This window comes from Kogia breviceps, chromosome 17 (genome assembly GCF_026419965.1).
Source record: "Kogia breviceps isolate mKogBre1 chromosome 17, mKogBre1 haplotype 1, whole genome shotgun sequence".
Taxonomy (NCBI): domain Eukaryota; kingdom Metazoa; phylum Chordata; class Mammalia; order Artiodactyla; family Physeteridae; genus Kogia; species Kogia breviceps.
In genome coordinates, this window is record NC_081326.1 from 40,303,557 (window position 1) to 40,323,784 (window position 20,228).

The window sequence follows — 20,228 nt, forward strand, 5'->3', positions numbered from 1 at the left end:
TCATCTTTACTATCATTATTGTGAATTCTTTTTCTGGAAAGTTGCCTATCTCCACTTCATTTAGTTGTTTTTCTGCAGTTTTTCTTGTTCCTTCATCTGGTACATAGCCCTCTGCCTTTTCATCTTGTCTGTCTTTCCGTGAATGTGGTTTTTGTTCCAGAGGCTGCAGGATTGTAGTTCTTCTTGCTTCTGCTACCTGCCGTCTAGTGGATGAGGCTATCTAAGAGGCTTGTGCAGGTTTCCTGATGGGAGGGACTGGTGGTGAGTAGAGCTGTGTGTTGCTCTGGTGGGCAGAGCTCAGTAAAACTTTAATCTGCTTGACTGCTGATGGATTGGGCTGGGTTCCCTCCCTGTTGGTTGTTTGGCCTGAGGCAACCCAACACTGGAGCCTACATGGACTCTTTGGTGGGGCTAATGGCAAACTCTTGGAGGGCTCACGCCAAGGAGTACTTCCCAGAACTTCCGCTGTCAGTGTTCCCATCTCCACGGTGAGCCACAGCCACCTCCAGCCTCTGCAGGAGACTCTCCAACACTAGCAGTAGGTCTGGTTCAGTATCCCCTTGGTTCACTGCTCCTTCCCCTGGGTCCCAATGTGCACACTACTTTGTGTGTGCCCTCCAGGAGTGGCGTCTCTGTTTCCCCCAGTCCTGTCAAAGTCCTGCAGTCAAACCCCACTAGCCTTCAACATCTGATTCTCTAGGAATTCCTTCTCCCATTGCCAGACCCCCAGGTTGGGAAGCATGACATGGGGCTCAGAACCTTCACTCCAGTGGGTGGACTTCTGTGGTATAAGTGTTCTCCAGTCTGTGAGTCACCTACCCAGCAGTTATCGGATTTGATTTTGCTTTGATTGCGCCCCTCCTACCGTCTCATTGTGGCTTCTCCTTTGTCTTTGGATGTGGGGTATCTTTTTTGCTGAGTTCCAGTGTCTTCCTGTCCATGATTGTCCTGCAGCTAGTTGTGATTCTGGTGTTCTCACAAGAGGGAGTGAGCGCACATCCTTCTACTCCACCATCCTGGTTCCAATAAACCTGGGTAAAGCTTCTTGATACATATTTTTTAAATTGCTTCTTAATATTGTTGTACTAATTTATGCTGACATGTGAAATATATGGAAATATCTATTCCCATACTTCCTTACCAGCATTGACTGGTCTCCTAAAAAAGAATAAAAGAGATTAGTGCATGGTTGTTTTAATACTGTTTCATATGCACAGTGAACTCTACTCAATACTCTGTAATGGCCTATATGGGAAAAGAATCTAAAAAAAAAAAGAGTGGATACATGTATAAGCGATTCACCTTGTTGTACACCTGAAACTAACACAACATTGGAAATCAACTCTACTCCAATACAGATTTACAAAAAAATACTAATCCATTTGCTTGTTAGTAAGGTTTTCACCCTACAATTTTTTTTTCTGTTTTGAAATAATAAATAAATGTTTAGTAGAGAGTTCTCTCTGCTTTGTCTTTGTCAGAGTAGATACTAGCTAGTTACTATTGTCTGGGGGAGAAGCCAATGGTAAAGGCCTTAAAACACTAGGCTAGACTAGGCTAGGCTAGACACAGTTGTCCCTAAAGAAGGAACTAGAGAATTGGAAGACTGATGCTATCAAATTACCTGAAATGTAACACTAAGCAGAGATAGAAAATATGGAAGAGAAGAACATAGAAGATAAAACTTTACAATTTTGATAAAAATCAAATAGTTTGCTTCCATGAAGGACTTGACATTGCATGATTGAGGGAGGTGGTTAAACACTCTGCAAGGCTATCGTCTTCTGGAATGATGCTGGAATAGCTACTATTCTAGCCCTGAGAGCTGCCAACAGAGAGTCACAGAACAGAGACAAGCATTGGAATAAGTCCTGAGATGCAGGCTGTTCAGTCTTATACATGCTTATCTGGTTATACCTCAAGGTGTGGAGCAGGGGACAGTGACAACAAGAGCTGTGGCTGTGGAGGCCACTTAGTCTTTCTTCCCCAGGAATTAATAGATACTAAATTCCAGACCTGAGACTTAAAAATAATAGCAATATAAATTTTTAAATTTAATCTGGAACATTACTGTGTGAGATGCTGCCCACCAAGGTCACACTAAAATACTGAGCCTTGTTAATGAGTCATTGCAAGTGAGACATAGGACCACCATATCACTGACTGCCTTTGGACCCTTGCCTGTAGCCTTTCTGCTTCTCAACTTTACTCCTTGCTAAGCATCCCTTTTCAGGAATGTGAAGAATGGCTGAAAACCCAGAAATTTTAGGATTACAATGAACATTGCCCAAGATTAATCTGGTCTCTGCTGTTCTTTAGTAAATCTAGGGGAGAATCTCATAAATTAACAAAGACTACTGAGGGTGGTAGTCTGTCAGGATGCAGGTTGCCCCCTCTCTTTCCAATTTTGAAGTAAAATAAGAAAAATGGGTTCACCTTTAGTGTGCACAAGGAGAAACTCTTATTGAACTTGACAAAATCTGTTGAAATAAAGAATGCATGACAGATGGGCTTCACCTCTGGTGAGAAGAAGCTATGTTCTCAGTGGTCACGTCTCAGTCCTTCAAAGCCTAATTGTGATGCATGGCAGTGGTTTTCACCCTCTATCACTCAGAGTATAATGTCCTACAAGCCAATCTTGCAACCAGAGCCACTCTGCTCATGTTCATTTATATACTGCAGTTGTATTAATATATTGCTTGAAAACACATTCCTAATTTTAAAGTTAGCTTGTAATTCCACTGCCATAAAGGAGGAATCTGTGTATAGTCTATAATCAAGTGGTCCCCATTTTAATTTCTACAAGCTCTGCTATCTTAGACTGGCTACTTATTATTTTGCTTCTCAAATTCCTTACCTAAAAAATGAGAATAATACATAATGCTTCACTGAAGGCTATGGGGATCAGTATGTGTGGGAAGACTTTTTGTAAACTGTGTCACCATGTAAGTGTTAAGAATTATCATCTACTATCAGTGATTGCAGGATTGTCAGGTGAGAAATGAATCGGGTTTCACTGCTGCCACAGTATGTTGTAAAACAGGGTAGTAAATCACTGAGAGTTAACCTTAGCATATTTTTCCTATTTTGAAGGATAATACTTCAGGAATTATCCAGTCAAACAATAAAGAGAGAAAAGATAAAAAAATAAAATGAACAGAACCTCAGGGATCTATGGGGCAATACACAAAGGCCTGATGTTTTTGTCATCAGAGTCCCAGAAAGGAAGGAGAAAGAGCATATATGTATATATTTGCAGAAATAGTGGCTGAAATTTTCTCAAATTAGAGTAAACTTGGGATTCAACAGTTACAGGTTCAAGAAGTCCCAACAGGGTAAACTCAATCCATGCTCATATGTATCATAGTCAAGCTGAAAACACTAAAAAGGGTGGGGCGGAATCTTGAAAGAAGTCACAGAAAAATGATACTTTTACTTATAGAGGAACAGGAATTAGAATGACTGTAGCTTTCTCATCAGAGACCATGGAGACCAGAAGGAAGCCACAGAACACTTTCAAAGGGCTGAAAGGATAGAACAGTCAACCTAGAATTCTGTATACAGTGAAAATATCCTTCAGGAATGAAAGCGAAGTGAAGACATTCTCAGGAGGAGGAAAAGTAAGAGAATTTGTTGTCAGCAGATCTTCTCTGAAAGAAATGCTAAAGGCAGTTCTTGAGATGGAAAGGAAATGATATCAAAGGGAAATGTGAACCTTCATGAAGGAAAGAAAATCAATACACAGAGGTAGTAAATATCTGGGTAAATAGAATAATTGTGAAGTTTTAAATATGTTACAGTTAAAAGCAAAAATAATAACACTATTCGATGGTGTTTTCAATGCATATAGACGTTACACACAGGACCACTATAACATAAAGGAGGGGTCTCCAAGCCCCGGGCTGCAGACCAGTACCAGACCATGGCCTGCTAGGAATGGTGCCGCACAGCAGGAGGTGAGTGGTGGATGAGCCAGCGAAGCTTCATCTGCCACTCCCCATCACTCCCCATCGCTCCCCATCACGTGCTAATATTACCACCTGAACCATCACTCGCATTACCACCTGAAACATCCCCCTCCCCCAGTGGAAAAATTGCCTTCCAAAAAACCAGTCCCTGGTGCCAAAAAGTTTGGGGACCACTGACATAAAGGGAGGAGAGTAAAGAGACTTATATGATGGCAAACTTTCTGAACGCCACTTGAAATGCTAAAATATTTATTCTAGGTAGGTTGTGAATGTTAAGTAATATGTTGTGATCTCTAGAGCAACCACTAACAAAATCATTTAAAATATTCAAATAATTAAAAAGATAGCAGCAGAGGGGAGAGATCAGGGGAGGTATCAAATAGAAAACAAATAATAAAGTGGAATACTTAATTCAAATGCATAAATAATTACAGAAAATTTAAGTAGTCTAACTGCATCTTTTAGGAGAAAGAGAATGTCATAGTAAATAACAGAGAAAGACCTAACTACATGTTGTCTGCAGGAAACCCACATTAAATACAATGGTATAGGTAGGTTAAAAGTAAAAGGATGGGCAATATAGACCATGCAAACACTAATGCAAAGAGAGCTAGAATGGCTACATTAATAACAGACAAAGTAAATTTCAGAGCAAGGAAACTTACCAGGGGTAACATCAGGCTTCCCAACCTGGGGGAACAGCAATGGGAGGAGGAATTCCTAGAGAATCAGACTTTGACGGCTAGCAGGATTTGATTTCAGGACTTCGACTGGACTGGGGGAAAACAGAGACTCCACTCTTGGAGGGCACATACAAAGTTGTGTGCACATCAGGACCCAGGGAAACGAGCAGTGACCCCATAGGAGACTGAACCAGACCTACTGCTAGTGTTGGAGGGTCTCCTGCAGAGGTAGGGATTGGCTGTGACTCACCGTAGGGACAAGGACACTGGCAGCAGAAGTTCTGGGAATTACTCCTTGGCATGAGCCCTCCTGGAGTCCGCCATTAGCCCCACCAAAGAGCCTGGTAGGTGCCAGTGCCGGGTCGCCTCAGACCAAATGACCAACAGGGAGGGAACCCAGCTCCACCCATCAGCAGACAAGCAGATTAAAGTTTTACTGAGCTCTGCTCACCAGAGCAACAGTCAGCTCTACACACCACCAGTCCCTCCCATCAGGAAGCTTGCACAAGCCTCTTAGATAGCCTCATCCACCAGAGAGCAGACAGCAGAAGCAAGAAGAACTACAGTTCTGCAGCCTGTTGAACAAAAACCATATTCACAGAAAGATAGACAAAATGAAAAGGCAGAGGACTATGTATCAGATGAAGGAACAAGATAAAACCCCAGAAAAACAACTAAATAAAGTGGAGATAGGCAACCTTCCAGAAAAACAATTCAGAAAAATGATAGTGAAGATGATCCAGGACCTCAGAAAAAGAATGGAGTCAAAGATTAAGAAGATGCAAGAAATGTTTAACAAAGACCTAGAAGAATTAAAGAAAAAATACCTAGAAGAATTAAAGAACAAACAAACAGAGATGAACAACAAAATAAGTGAAATGAAAAATACACTAGAAGGAATCAATAGCAGAATAACAGAGGAAGAAGAACGGATAAGTGACCCAGAAGACAGAATGGTGGAAATCACTGCCATGGAACAGAATAAAGAAAAAAGAATGAGAAGAAATGAAGACAGTATAAGAGACCTCTGGGACAATATTAAAATCAACAACATTTACATCATAGGGGTTCCAGAAGGAGAAGAGAGAGAGAAAGGACCCAAGAAAATATTTAAAGGGATTATAGTCGAAAGTTTCCCTAACATGGGAAAGGAAAGAGTCACATGAAAAGCTGCTCAACATCACTAATTATTAGAGAAATGCAAATCAAATCTACAATGAGATATCACCTCACACCGGTTAGAATGGGCATCATCAGAAAATCTACAAACAGTAAATGCTGGAGAGGATGTGGAGAAAAGGGAACCTTCTTGCACTGTTTGTGGGAATGTAAATTGATGCAGCCACTATGGAGAACAGTATGGAGGTTCCTTAAAAAACTAAAAATAAAATTACTATATGACCCTGCAATCCCACTACTGGGCATATACCCAGAGAAAACCATAATTCAAAAAGACACATGCACCCCAATATTCATTGCAGCACTATTTACAATAGCCAGGTCATGGAAGCAACCTAAACGCCCATCGACAGACAAATGGATAAAGAAGATGTGGTACATATATACAATGGAATATTACTCAGCCATAAAAAGCAATGAAACTGGGTCATTTGTAGAGATGTGGATGGATCTAGAGACTGTCATACCGAGTGAAGTAAGTCAGAAAGAGAAAGACAAATTTCGTATATTAATGCATATATGTGGAATCTACAAAAATGGTACAGATGAACCGGTTTGCAGGGCAGAAATAGAGACACAAATGTAGAGAACAAACGTATGGACACCAAGGGGGAAAGTGGTGGGGTGGGGGTGGGATGATGTACTGGGAGATTGGGATTGACATGTATACACTAATATGTATAAAATAGATAACTAATAAGAACCTGCTGTATAAAAAATAAATAAATAAAATAAATTCAAACAAAAAGAATAAAAGAAAGTTACCAGGGGTAAAGATGGACATTACACCACAATAAAAGTGTCAATTCACCGGGTAGACATAAGTCTAAATGTGTATGAAACTAGCAACAGTTTCAAAATACATGAAACAAAAGCTGATAGTACTGGAAGGAAAAATGGAAAAATTCACAATTATAGCTGGAGACTTTAATACTCTTCTCTTAGTAGTTGTTAGAACAAGTAGACAGAAAATCCATGAGGATATAGTAGAATTGAACAATACCATCAAACAACTACATCAAATTGACATCCTTCCAACCGCAAAAGCCTGCAGATGGTTTTCAAATACACATTGAATATTCACCAAGACAGACCATATTCTGGGTTCTATTGCAAACCTCAACATTTAAAGGAATTAAAAGCATACAATGTAAGTTCTCTGGCCATATGGAATTAAATTAGATATCAATAACAAAAATATAACTGAAAATATTCAAATACTTGGAAATTAAAGAATATCCTACTAAATAATCCATGTATCAAAGAGCAAGTTTCAAAAGAAATTAGAAAATATTTTGAATTGAATGAAAATAAAACTACAACATTTCAAAATTTGTGAAATAAAGTTAAGTTAGTGTTAGATAAGTCATGATTCTCAATTTTGCTTCACATTTGAACCTGGAAAATACTGATCCCTGGACCCCACCCGAGACTAATGACATCAAAATCCCTAGGGGTGGAATCCAAGCAAGGGTATTTTTGCAAAGCAACCCCAATGTTTTTACCATACAGCCACAGTTGAGAACTACTGTCTTAAGTGCTACAAAAGTGATAGAACATGACCTGGGCGCACAGATAGAACAATAAACACAGCCAGGGCCATGATGGATGGCTTCAAGGAGGGGGCACTGGGTTTGAAGAATATGCAAGAATTTATCAGGTGGCAAAGAATTGGGAGGAAAGGCATTCAGGCATAGGAATAGCATGCATCAAGCCACAGAGATATGAAAGGATATTTAGGGAATGAAGTACAAAGTATATTTATTGTGCCACCTTACAAATACACACACACACACACACACACACACACACACACACACACGCTTGTATATATATGTACATGTATACCCTAATTCAAATATAAGCTTATTTCTTACCATTAGGGTGAAACTTACAAATGATATAAACTTACACAAAACTCTACATCAAGAAAGGATAGAAAATATTTGAAGATAGGTTCTTATTGAGGAGAAATTTGGGGAGTAAAAATTGCTAAAATACATTTGCTCATATTTCAGTTTACATATAAGGGTTTTCATATTGTACAAAATTGTGGCAGACAGAGTCACCAAATCAATAAATCCCACTGGAATAAAACATTTTGTGTTCAGCCTGGACCAGTGTGGGTTTTTCTTTTGTTCCCTCCCTAGGTTTCTAGTCTCACTTATGACCAATCTCCCTCTACCCACCACACCACCTCGTACTTTATTCTTTAATAGCAGAACACTGAACAGATTCACCTCCCTGCTTTTTGCTTCTGTACCTTTGCTCATATCACACTCCTTGCCAAGACGGTCTCACTCTTTGCCCCTGACCCCACCCCAGTTAACTCTTACTCATCCTTAACTCTTCAACTCATATATCACCTCTTCTGGGAAGCCTTCCCTGAACGGGAGTGCTTGGGTTGGGTCTTCAAGATCCTTTAAGATCCTTTTTTGTAAATTCAGGATACTTTGCATTTTTTCTGCATTGTCTTCAGATGTGCAGTAAAGTTTTATAAAGTTTTATAATTTTATTCTTTCTTAATTTTGAAGTACAGGTCTGAATGAGATTCAACAAGTTTACGTCATTTCTGAGACTTAGTGGAGCAGCTGGAATCCTCTATTGTCATTATTTTACAGGAAGCCGATTTGAAAGATTGTAGCAAACAGGCATTTGTTTTTCTTGGGTATTCCAGAAAACACTGAGGAGGGCTTTAGAAAACAAAACTCTAAACTGTGGCAGGTGGTGTTATTTCAGAGAATAAATTAGGCATTAATAAGGTTGGTAACACTAGACTCAGATGAGTATCTCCTCTTGTCTTGGAAATTTGCTGCAAAGATGCCAGGGTGTTCCATGGACACATCCTAGGCTCTCTAAGAGACACAGAATTGCATCCCAAGAGGCCCTTTAAGGTAGGGAGATGTTTGTCAGCTGTAAAGCTTTTAACCGGAAGTGAAAACCCCACATAAACATTAATTCTCCCCCTCCCTGTGGCAGCGGACAGAAAGAGAGAGCACAAAAGTCTTAACAGAGTAAGGAAATTAACCTGGCAGTGGGACAGCCATGGGGATGAGAGTTTTTATGATGAGGCATTATGACTATCATCACTGGGGACAGAACTGCCAACTGCCCTGCTTAAATGATGTGAATGTGTAGGAGCAAGACTATGCTTGATAAGATGTTACATGAAAATGAAAGTAAGCTACAGAATACTATATTTCATGTCATACTAACTCTATTTAAAAATAGGAACACGTGCGCTTTACAAAAGCAGTTGTGAGGAATATCTTCGACCTTTCAACAGTGATCGGCTATGGCTATTGAGACTACAGGTAATTTTTAAAAATTCTTTTCCTTTATGGTTTATCATAGGATATTGAATATAATTCTCTGTGCTATATAGTGGGACCTTGTTGTGTATTCATTCTCTGTATAATAGCTTACATCTGCTAATCCCAACCTCCCACTCCATCCCTTCTCCAACCCCCTCCCCCTTGGCAACCACAAATCTGTTCTCTACAGGTAATTGTTTTTGTTTCCTTGCAGTTTTTGGTATTTTATCTATTTTCTGTACTGAGCACATATTGCTTTTATAATAGAAAAGCATTAAGCTTTATTCAGTAATAGTAAATAACTAATAGTAAATTAAAATATGAGGCTGTGTGCAGGAAGAGGGCACTGGCTGGACCTGAGAATTAGACCAGTCAAGCTGCGAACTTGCAGAGTGAAGGTATGGACAAGGTCATTTCTTATTCTTTGCCAATTTGATAAATGAAAAATATAATAACTCAGTGTCATTAATTTTTCTTATTTTGATACCAGTGTTGTCGAACACGTCTCTTGGAAAAAACACTGAGAAATCACTTTGGGAATCTGTTGTACAATATGATGTCATCAAAGGGACACCCACAGTATTCTCCGTACACACAAAATTCACATTTCTATCCTTAGTGAATTTTCCTTTGAAGGTGGATGGGCTTTCAATGAATGCATAAATAAGGTTTGCGGAATTCTATGTTCCACCAGGGAATCGTTAGCCTCGCGTAGGGACTCCGAACTCAGAGCGGGCCTGTGGATGGTAGATGAGCCGGGTGGGCTTTGGAGAAAAACTGACAATCCAAAGGGGGCGAAGGTGGTCTGGTGGCTACACTTTCCATATACAAGTGGTACCCAGGTACCTCCATGCCAGCCTTTATGTTCCGCCACTGGGCTAGGGCCAACCATCTGCCATCCAGAGGAAACTGGTGACGACACTGCCTGATCATCAGAAGCAGGGTCAGCCACTGACAAAAAGCCAGGGCTTGATTAGAAAGTGACAAGCAAAAAGGTGAGGAATCAAGTCTCACAGTTATTTCTGTGGTTTCCACTCTCCCGTGCAGACCCATTGAGAGTTTTTCTAGGAAGCCAAAAGAATCATTTAGTTCCTCAAAGCAACAGTGATGTGTCGCTCCAGGGATTCCCCAGGAAGTCCTCACCACATTTTGAGCCATGACTTGCTGACTTTCATGCCAATGGGAAGAGTTAATGTTAATATCTCTTAGGCTCTTCTTACACATATGAACCATTGAGAAAATGCTCCAGAGCTTCAGAACACCATTATCATAATCAGCATCATCACTGTCATCATTACTAACTTCAAGTAAATCGACTATGCAACCTTCATAGCAATCGATAGCTATCCTTTACTGAACCAATTTTCTGAACAAAATCTTCCTATTCTGACCATGGGACTGAATGACACTTTAGAACACAGCAAGTATGAGCCTGATGGTAGGTTTAGCAGGGTGTGGGAAGTGAAAAACAGGAACACTTAAAACAATTAGACAACAATCAGTGCAACTATTATTTACATAACACTCAGTGATATCAATAACATTAATGACTAATTTTAAAATTAATTTTATTTTAAAAATTCTCATGTAAGGGGGACTTCCCTTGTGGTTCAGTGGTAAAGAATCCTCCTTACAATGCAGGGGATGTGGGTTCGATCCCTGGTCAGGGAACTAAGATCCCACATGCCGTGGGATGACTAAGCTTGCGTGCCACAACAAAAGATCCCGAATGCCACAGTGAGAATCCTCCCTGATGCAGCTAAGACCCAACACAGCCAAAATAGATAAATAAATTAATAAAATTTTAAAAATATATATTCTCATGTAGTAAAATCAACCTGTGTGTTGTTTATGTGTATGTGGGTGTGTGTGTGTACCGTGCTATGCATTTTAGTATATGTAGGGATTCGCATACCCACCACCACAATCAGGGTACAGAACAAATCCATCACCTCAGAAAACTCCCTCATGCTCCCCTTTGTAGTCACACCCTCACCGACCCCATCCCCTGGACACTGATCAGTTCTGTATCACTAGTTTTGTCTTTTAGAGACTGTCATATAAATGGAATAATATAGTATGTAAACTTTTGAGATTTTCTTTCACTCAGAATAATGCCTTGAGATTCATCCAAGTTGTTGCATGTATTAATAGTTGGCTCCTTTTCATTGCTGAGTAGTATTCCATTTCATGCCTCTACCAAAGTTTATGCATCGTTTGTGGAAGGACATTTGGGTTGTTTCCAGTTTCAATTAGGAATAAAGCTTATCTAAATATTTGTGTACAGATTTTTATATGAACACAAGTTTTCAATTCTCTAAGATAAATGCCCAGGAGTGGGATTGCTGGCTCATATGGTAAAGTTGCTGGCTCATATGGGAAAGATCCAGAGTGGCTGTACTATTTTGCATTCCCATCAACTATGAATGAGAGCTCCTGTTGCTCTGCATACTTATCAGCAGGCTGTATTGTCAGTAATTTTTATTTTAACCATTCTACTAGACATGCAGTAATATCTCATTGTGACCTCAATTTGCATTTCCCTGATGGTTAAAAATGTTGAAAATCTTTTCTTATACTTCTTTGCCATCCTTGTATCCTCTCTGGTGAAGTATCTGTTCATCTTTTGCCTGTGTTTTAATTCGTTTGTTTGTTTTCTTACTGTTGAGTATTGAGGGTTCTTACATATTCTGGTCATTTGTAGAACATTTAATTTGCCAATATTCTCTCCCAGTTTGTAGCTCCTCTTTTCATTCTCTTAACAATATAGTTCATTGACAAAAAATTGTTAATTTTGATGAAATCTTACTTATGATTATAGTCTTTTATGTATCATGCTTTTGTGTCATATCTAAAAACTAACACCAAGTTACAAATATTTTATCCTGTGTTTTCTTCTAAAAGTTTTATAGTTTTAGATCTATGATCTATTTTGAGTTAAGTTTTGTATAAGGTGTGAACTTAGGTCAAGTTTCTCTTTTTTTTGGCCTATGGATGTCCAATCGTTCCAACATACTTTGTTGAAAAGACCATCCTTTCTCCATTGAACTGCTTTTACACCTTTGTCAAAAATCAATTGGTTGTATCTGTGTGGGTCCATTTCCGAGTTCTTTATTCTCTTCCATTGACAAGTGTGTCTATATCCCTTCACCAATGCCTCCACTGTCTTGATATCTGTAGCTTTATAACAAGTCGTAAAATCAAGTAGTGTGATTCCTCTAACTTTATTCTTCTTTCTCAGAATTTCATCAGCCAGTTTTCAATATGATCTTGCTATGAATCCAACACCATGCCAAGCACCTTATGTGAATGATTGCATTTAATCTTCACAAAAGACCTCTGAGGATCTGTCAGTTCAAGCCTGCCAAGAAGCAGATGTCAACATTGATTGAAAAGTGCAAAAGTTTTAGTGAGCAATTTCTATAGAGGATGAAAGAGAGAGGAAGCAGGAGTAACAGGGAAAGCCTTCAGGTCATGATGCTGCAAAAGGTCTGACCCGGTGAAAGAAGGGGGTAAGGAAGGAGGTTTAAGTAGGAGGAGACTCAGACTGTAGCACAGGTCTGAGAAAAATCTCAGCCAGGTTTATGGGGGAAATTCTAGAACAAAACTTTCCCGCTAGAGGAGCCCCATGTTGGGTAGGAATCACCAGGATTCTTATATCCCCATGCCTCACCATGCTCAGCTATTGTCTGGGAGCAGCCTTGGAGAGGCTTGGCCTCTCTGTGAATGCTGCAGAGGAATTAATATCCAGAATGATCTGATTCTAACTCTTATTATTTCCCCAGATGCACATTTCATCTCAAGGTTAAATTTAATTGTAATATAACAAACATGTAAAATAATTTGAACCCTCCCCTGCTCAAAAATGAAGATCTCAAGGTTAATAGAGTTAGAAATTCTACAGCATTTTTCTGCTCAGGCAAAACCCAAATATTAACAGAACTCAATATAATTCATTTCTAATGGCATTTAGATCCATTTCCCTGGCCACAGACATGGAACTGGACTTGGAATCTATTTCTTGCCCTGGCTCCTCATTAACTGATGTTTTTTTTTCCTTAATATTGTTGCTCCTTCCTCTTCTTCCTTTCTTATCCTTCTGTATAAATTTCTTCAAAGATCGAAGTCACCATACACTCATATCCTCCTATCTTGCCAGCAGAAGCCAGCCATCTCTGCTTTATTAAAAGCCACATTCAGAATCTCTTTAATCAATGTTCTCATTGAACATTTGTAATAAAATGCTAAAAATGACGAGGCCTGTATGCAATGCCTATCACTGGCTGGCAAAACTATCACTGCACCTTGATACTCTAGGGCAGGGGTCTCCAGCCCCCGGGGGCCGCAGACCGATACCAGTCCACAGCCTGTAAGGAACTGGGCCGCACAGCAGGAGGTGAGCGGAGGGCCAGCGAGTGAAGCTTCACCTGCCGCTCCCCGTTGCTCCCCACCACTCGCGTTACCTCCTGAACCACGTGCCCCTGTCTAAGTCCGTGGAAAACTTGTCTTCCACAAAACCGGTCCCTGGTGCCAAAAATGTTGGAGTCCGCCGCTCTCGGGCACCCCATTTGAGCATTCTAGAGCATATCTAGAGCAAATCACATTTTTAGTGTGATTTAAACATGTATACTGACCAGCAGCTGGCAAATCAAGATGTTTTATCCACTGATTTTTCACCAATCTTTCTATTCTTTAAGAAAAAAAACAGTTACAAATGTAAAATGTGTTCTTTTTAGTAACAGCAATGATAATGATGTCACTCCCATTTTACAGATGAGAAAAGTGTGGCCCAGAAAGTTAAAGTGACATCCAAAGCAGAACTGTGATGAAAATCTAAGTTTTATGACTCAAATCATGTGCTCTCTTCTCTATACATGAAAGTCTGTATATAGCATCATAATTTGTAAACATAGAAGATAAACAAACCTTTAAAAAGTAAATAGTTGACAGAAGGTTTGGAGTGTTTGTAAACATGGAACATGCTAGGCATCACATGTTTATGTAGGAGCCCAACCACTGACACTAATGAGAGACTGACCTCAAGAAGTTTCAGAGACAGTTGGATGAATGAATGAATGAATGAATGAGTGAGGGCCTGCCCCCAATCCAGCACTGCCACTGCCAGCATCAGGGTCCAGAGGATAACTACAGAGTTCCACCTGTTCCAGAACATCTCTTCCTGTGTCATGATGTCACATTTTCCTCCCATTTGTCCAGAAGCCCTCCCAGGCAGCCTCTGTTAAGAGCCAGGCAGTGAAGGTAGAGTGTTTTCCCCAGCCCTGGACAAAACGTACATTCATGATCTGAGAGGAAATGGAAATGATGGGTCAGCCTTTCCAGAGAGCACATCTATGCCCATTCAATTCATCCAGAGAATCCTCCTTCTACCCTGCTCCCTGCTACCACCTCCCTGTCATTTAACTCGCCGCTTTGTCTATGTGTTTGTCTCCTTCACTGAGTGAGCAAAGTGATTTCAGCGGCATGCTCATTCATCTATATATCCTACCGCACCCGTCACAGTTCTTGGTATAGTTGACAATCCTTAAGCAATGGTCTCAATGAAGGAATGAGAACTATATGCTCAATATTAGGGCTAGTTTTCTAGCATTATGATGAGGAGGAAGATAATGACAATGACGATGATGGGGATGATGATGCTGAAGATGATGATATCGGTTAACATTTATCAGCATTTATTATACACCAGGCATTCTGTCACATCTTTTACACACACAATCTTATTTAATTCTCACATCAACCCTTATGAGGTAGGAATTTCTACTGGTCACATTCACATCCTAGGAAACTGGGGCTTATTGGGGTTAAATAATCTGTCCATGACTGCACAATGAGTACGTGGCAGAATTATATCTTGTTGGACTCTAGGGAGCATAGCCTTAACTTCTATGTTATTCTGCTGGCCATACTGTCCAATCCAGAAAATGAATGCATGGTCCTGACCATGGTGTCTCAAAGAGATCAGGAAAGATTCCTTGAAAGATCTGGGAACCAAGTCACCTTAGCCATGGGGGAAAAAATTAAGTAGAAGGTAGGGTCTTCAAGGAGCTTACAGCCATAATAAGGAGATGAGATCAACATACATGTTAATGAGAGAGTGACCCGGACACAGGAAACTTACTGTCTAGATATCCACTCATTTATCTAGACAGCCATACCTCTACCAGTTGGTATGTGTACCCTATATGCCCCACCCTATGCTAAATTCTTTACATCTACTTTTAAAAAAATCCTTCCAATGACTTTTAGAAAGTACATATTATCTTCAATTACAGATGAAGAAGTTTTAATTAGGAAAAGTAATTAATTTGTGCTAGACCACAGAGCCAAGAACAAGTTGTGCATTTGGGTTTCTGAGCCAGGTCACAGGACTGCAAAACCAAGATTACAAACCCCGTCCTCCATGTACTCTGAACCAGGAGTGGTAGAGGTCTGGCACTTATGCCGTAAGAGGAGAATGTGTTTCCAAAATGGTGACATCTTTGTGAAAAATGAGGATTCTTAGCAAAGACTGGTAGATCTGGTATAAACAGGTTCTTCCAGATTAGCTAATAATTCAGTCGGGATCTTATGGACATAGGACACAGAACAGATAGATATTTTATCTTCAGCTCAAAGATGCTAGGTCTGTATGAGGGCCACATGAGGCATCTTGAGTAGATGGGGTGATGGGACATGAGGGGATAGAAGTACTATAGCCCAAGGACTCTGGAAGTCTGAAGAGTAGCAGGTCTGCAAAGTGAGTAAGGGAATGATAAGGAACAAGTCCATAATTTCACCAGGGACTGGCCCTGTTTAAGGAAGTGGAAGAATCATGTCTTAGAGACTTATTCTTGGAGATTATTCTGCATATTTTGTTATTATGTTATTATGCATATTTGTCTTATACAAGCAGAATATTGTCTAGTAAAAGAACTAACATTTTGGAGCACTTAATATATGTGCCAGTGTTCTAAGTAAGTTTTACATGATTTCTAATTAAGTTTTGCATGAGTTATACCTCATTAAATTCTCACAACTAGCTATTAGGCAGTTCACTCTCAAAAAATATGGGTTGAGGAAATGAATACTATATATATTAATCTGTGCCTTGCTTTTATTTAACTTAACAATATGTTTGGAGCTATTTCCAGATAAGCGTATAGTGATCTGCTACATTCTTTTAAATGGACACACATTATTCTATAGTATTGACGTATGGTGATTTATAGAACCATTCTCTTATCATTGGATGGTTAGGACATTTCTGTTCTCTTTATAATGATACAAACAATAATCAATGAATATCTTTGTTTATACAACCATGTATACGTTTCTATAGGATGGATACCAAAAGTAGAGTGTCACTGTTCTTTTTTAAAAACTAAAAACCCAAGCTTTATTAACTACTAAAAACTTCTGACCTAAATTGCCTTTTGAAACATTCTTTTTCTGTTTTAATGTAAAGTTGAAAAACATCTTTTTTAAAGATAAGAGGTATAAATTACAGGCCTTCTATTTTGGATAATAGACCAAAAAGCTATGAGTAATCATAAAAGAGCTATAAAATTCTATTCTGTTCTCCAGCATGAGGCAAATAAAAATTTTCAAAGTAATGAATATAATTTGGGGTGTTTTGATGTCAAGTTCAGGCTTTACATCTTATAGTAATGCCCTTCATTACTCATATTTTCAAGCATTTTTTGTAGATTTGTTTTTTATACATGGAACAACAAAATATAGGGAGAAATGTACTAGTGACTCCTCAAGTACTTTTTTTTAAAACATATTTTGCATCTGTATATACTTTAATTCGACTACCATTCCTAAATCCCTAAATTTGTCACTTCAGAATTAGAATGCAGTTGGTAGGGGTGGGCGAGTGAGAGGTGTAAACTACTGGGTGTAGGTAGGCTCAAGGAGGTATTGTACAAAATGGGGAATATAGCCAATATTTTGTAATAACTGTAAATGGAAAGTAACTTTAAAAACTGTATGAAAATAAAAATTTTTTTAAAATAAAGATGAGGCAAAGAAAAAAGAATTCAGTTAGTGGCAAGAGTCTGTAGGAGGTGAAGAAATAAAAAGCCAAACTCCAGTGTTGCCTGTGGGGTCCTCCTCCTATAGAGATGGCTCCTAGACCCTGAAAGAGTTACAGACAAGCAACTCAAATGTGCATCGACAGATGAATGGGTAAACAAATGTAGGATATACATACAGTGGAATATTACTCAGTCTTAAAAAGGAAGGAAATTCTGACACATGCTAAAACATGGATGAACCTAAAAGACATTTTGTTAATTGAAATAAACCAGTCACAAAAAGATAAATTCTGTATGATTCCACTTATATGAGGCATCTAGAGTAGTTAAACTCATAGAATCAGAATGTAGAATGGTGGTTGCCAGCAATGTGGGGAGCAGGAAATAAAGAGCCATTGTTTAATGGGTATAGAATTTCACTTTTGCAAGATGAAAAAGTTCTGGAGATCTCTTTCACAACAATGTGAATATACTCAACACTACTGAACTGTATGCACACTTAAAAATGGTTATGATGGTAAGTTTTATCTTATGTGTGTCTTATCACAATTTTTTAAAATTACAGATGATCTAACCCAAATAACAAGGCATCTGCTAGACTTTGAGGAACCTACCCTCTAGTGCTCACATTTAAAGTTGCACTTCAAATTTAGTTGTACTAGTTGGAGTAGCCTAGACCCCAACAAGTTGACCTCAAAATGTAAAGTGGCTACAACATAATAGAAGATCATTTCTTTCATGTAACAGTCTATGGCAGGTGGTAAATAAATGTTTGTTAAATGGATGAATGAATAAGTGTGGTTTATAAGATGTGTATACAAGCCATAGTACCAGGTATGAATATCAGTTTATAAACTCAGATGTGAAAGAAATGTGAGTTTATTCTTCCATAATTACAATGAAAAAATATATTAAACCTTCCTTCTGCTGGGCTAGGTGGCCAAAACTAAATCTGAGACAGCTCCTTGCCACTCTGTGGTGGGCAGAATAGTGGCCCCCAAAGATGTCCACATCCTAATGCCCAGAACCTATGAATATGCTAAAGTTCCTTAACAAAAGGAACTTTGCAGTTATGATTAAGGATTTTGTGATGGGAAGATTATCCTGGATTATCTGGGTGGCCCAATGTAATTACTAAGGGTTCTTATAATTTAAAAGAGGGAGGCTGGAGAGTCAGAGTGAGAGAGAGATTTGTTGATGCTACTTTGATGGCTTTGAAGAAAGAAGAAGAGGCCATGAAACAGGGAATGTAGAAGACTTCTAGAAGCTGGAAAAGGCAAGGAAACAGATTCTCCCCTAAATCCTCCAGAAGGAACCCTGCTGAGCTGATACCTTGATTTTAGCCTGATGAAACCCCATTTCAGACTTCCGACCTCCTGAACTGTAAAATCATAAGTGTGTGGTGTTTTAAGCCACTAAGTTTGTGATAATTTGTTATAGCAGCAATAGGAGACTAATACACACCATCTCCACTTTGCTGGCCTGGTAACTAGATTCTGGACAGGGGAGGCGACAGTGATACAGAGAGGTGATATAGAGCACAGGAACTCAGAGTAGAAACGGCCTGGATTCAAAACTCAGCTCAATCACCTGTTGGCTTTGTAACCTTAGTGAACTTATGGAACCTCTCCAGGAATGGCTACTTCCTCTTCTGTAAATTAATGTTCTCATCTGTAAATTGGGAATAAGATCAGTACCTACTTGTTTGGGTTATTGTGAAGAATAAATATGTTCATTTAAGTAAAGGGCTTAGAACAGGGCCTGACATGCAGTAAACATGCTATAACTATTAGCTATTATTGTGGTTACTCTTATTATTATCATCTGGTCTTAGGCCTTGATTAGTCCATGTTGGTTCCTGCCAAGTGAGCCCTCAACCCAGGTCTGTCTGTATTTCAGTTAACAATTCTGCTCCAGAATGCTCCCGCCATTCTGGAAGCATGATGCTGATTCCCATACCAATTTGAAACAGATATCAGACCCTCACCCAGATCCCTTGGAATCCCTTTTACCTGCTGGTTGATGTGCTTGTCCCCCTAGCTTCTGCTGTGGCTTTGGCTAAAGGCTCACCCATGCAACCTTGTCCAGAGGATTGCCCTTGGGCAATGGAAGCCACCTTGCCCAAAGTTAAGATACCCTCCTCCAATGTCAGGAGCCCAAGGGAAGGGTATAAACGTCTTGCTCTCTTGTTTCAAGGTAGGACAGACTCTACAGTACAATTTATGCTCCAAAGCTTGAGAGGATCTGATGGAAGCCACATGCTTCCCCATCCTTGTTCGGCTGCCCTCACTACCCTACAGATGCCTCCTGAGAGAACTCCTTCAATGTATCACTTGCACATGAAATTCTGTCTTTGGCTTTGTTTCTAGGGAGCTTAATCTAAAATATGGCCTAAGTTCTCAAGACACTTAGTAGGGGCTGTTTAGGGCACATGATAGGTGACCTGGGAGATGATAATAAGAAGCTGTGGGATTGCAGAGGAAGGAGAGATTTGGGCTGGAGGAGCAGGGAAAGCGTCACAGGCTGACCTGGGCCAAAATTCCGGTTGTACGCACCTAATCAAAAAAGCATCCTTTTAGACCAGGCTTGTGTCCTATGTATGCAGAATGCGTAACACTATTTTCAATTCAAGCTTAGTTGTCACAAAGTCTTTTTTTTTTTTTTTTTTTTTGCTCAAAAGCAATAATGCTTCTACCCCTTAGGTCCTCAATGTTAAAAGTAAAACTTAAAAGCTCAAATTTTTGTTGCACCTGGAAACCAAATAAAAAGTTTCTAAGACAAGTAGGTTTGTAGTTTTTTCCTGAATAGATTTCTTTTAAAAAAAGACAAAATAAACCATTAAGTTCTGAGACATCTCAGCAATTCATACTATGATCTTTTTGTTTTATTTTCCCTTTAGGTGATATACTGCTTAATATGTAAGCATTTATTGCCATTGTGTCTCAGAATTTTAATTCATTACACTTTCTGTGGTTTACATGCTTCTATTCTTTCTGACATCCTCCGCTACCCAACGCAACTCCTGCCCCCATTCAAACTCTTCTC

General features: G+C 39.3%; 1 long non-coding RNA gene across 1 annotated transcript in view; it reads left to right on the forward strand.

Moving 5' to 3' along the window:
* Window positions 1-3,868: 3,868 nt before the first annotated feature.
* The window catches only part of LOC136792945 (uncharacterized), a 29,102-nt gene continuing 12,742 nt past the window's right edge, over window positions 3,869-20,228 (forward strand). The window contains exons 1-2 of the long non-coding RNA XR_010837589.1: window positions 3,869-3,956; window positions 9,062-9,144. This is a non-coding gene — a long non-coding RNA (uncharacterized lncRNA). The remainder of the gene's footprint in view (window positions 3,957-9,061; window positions 9,145-20,228) is intronic.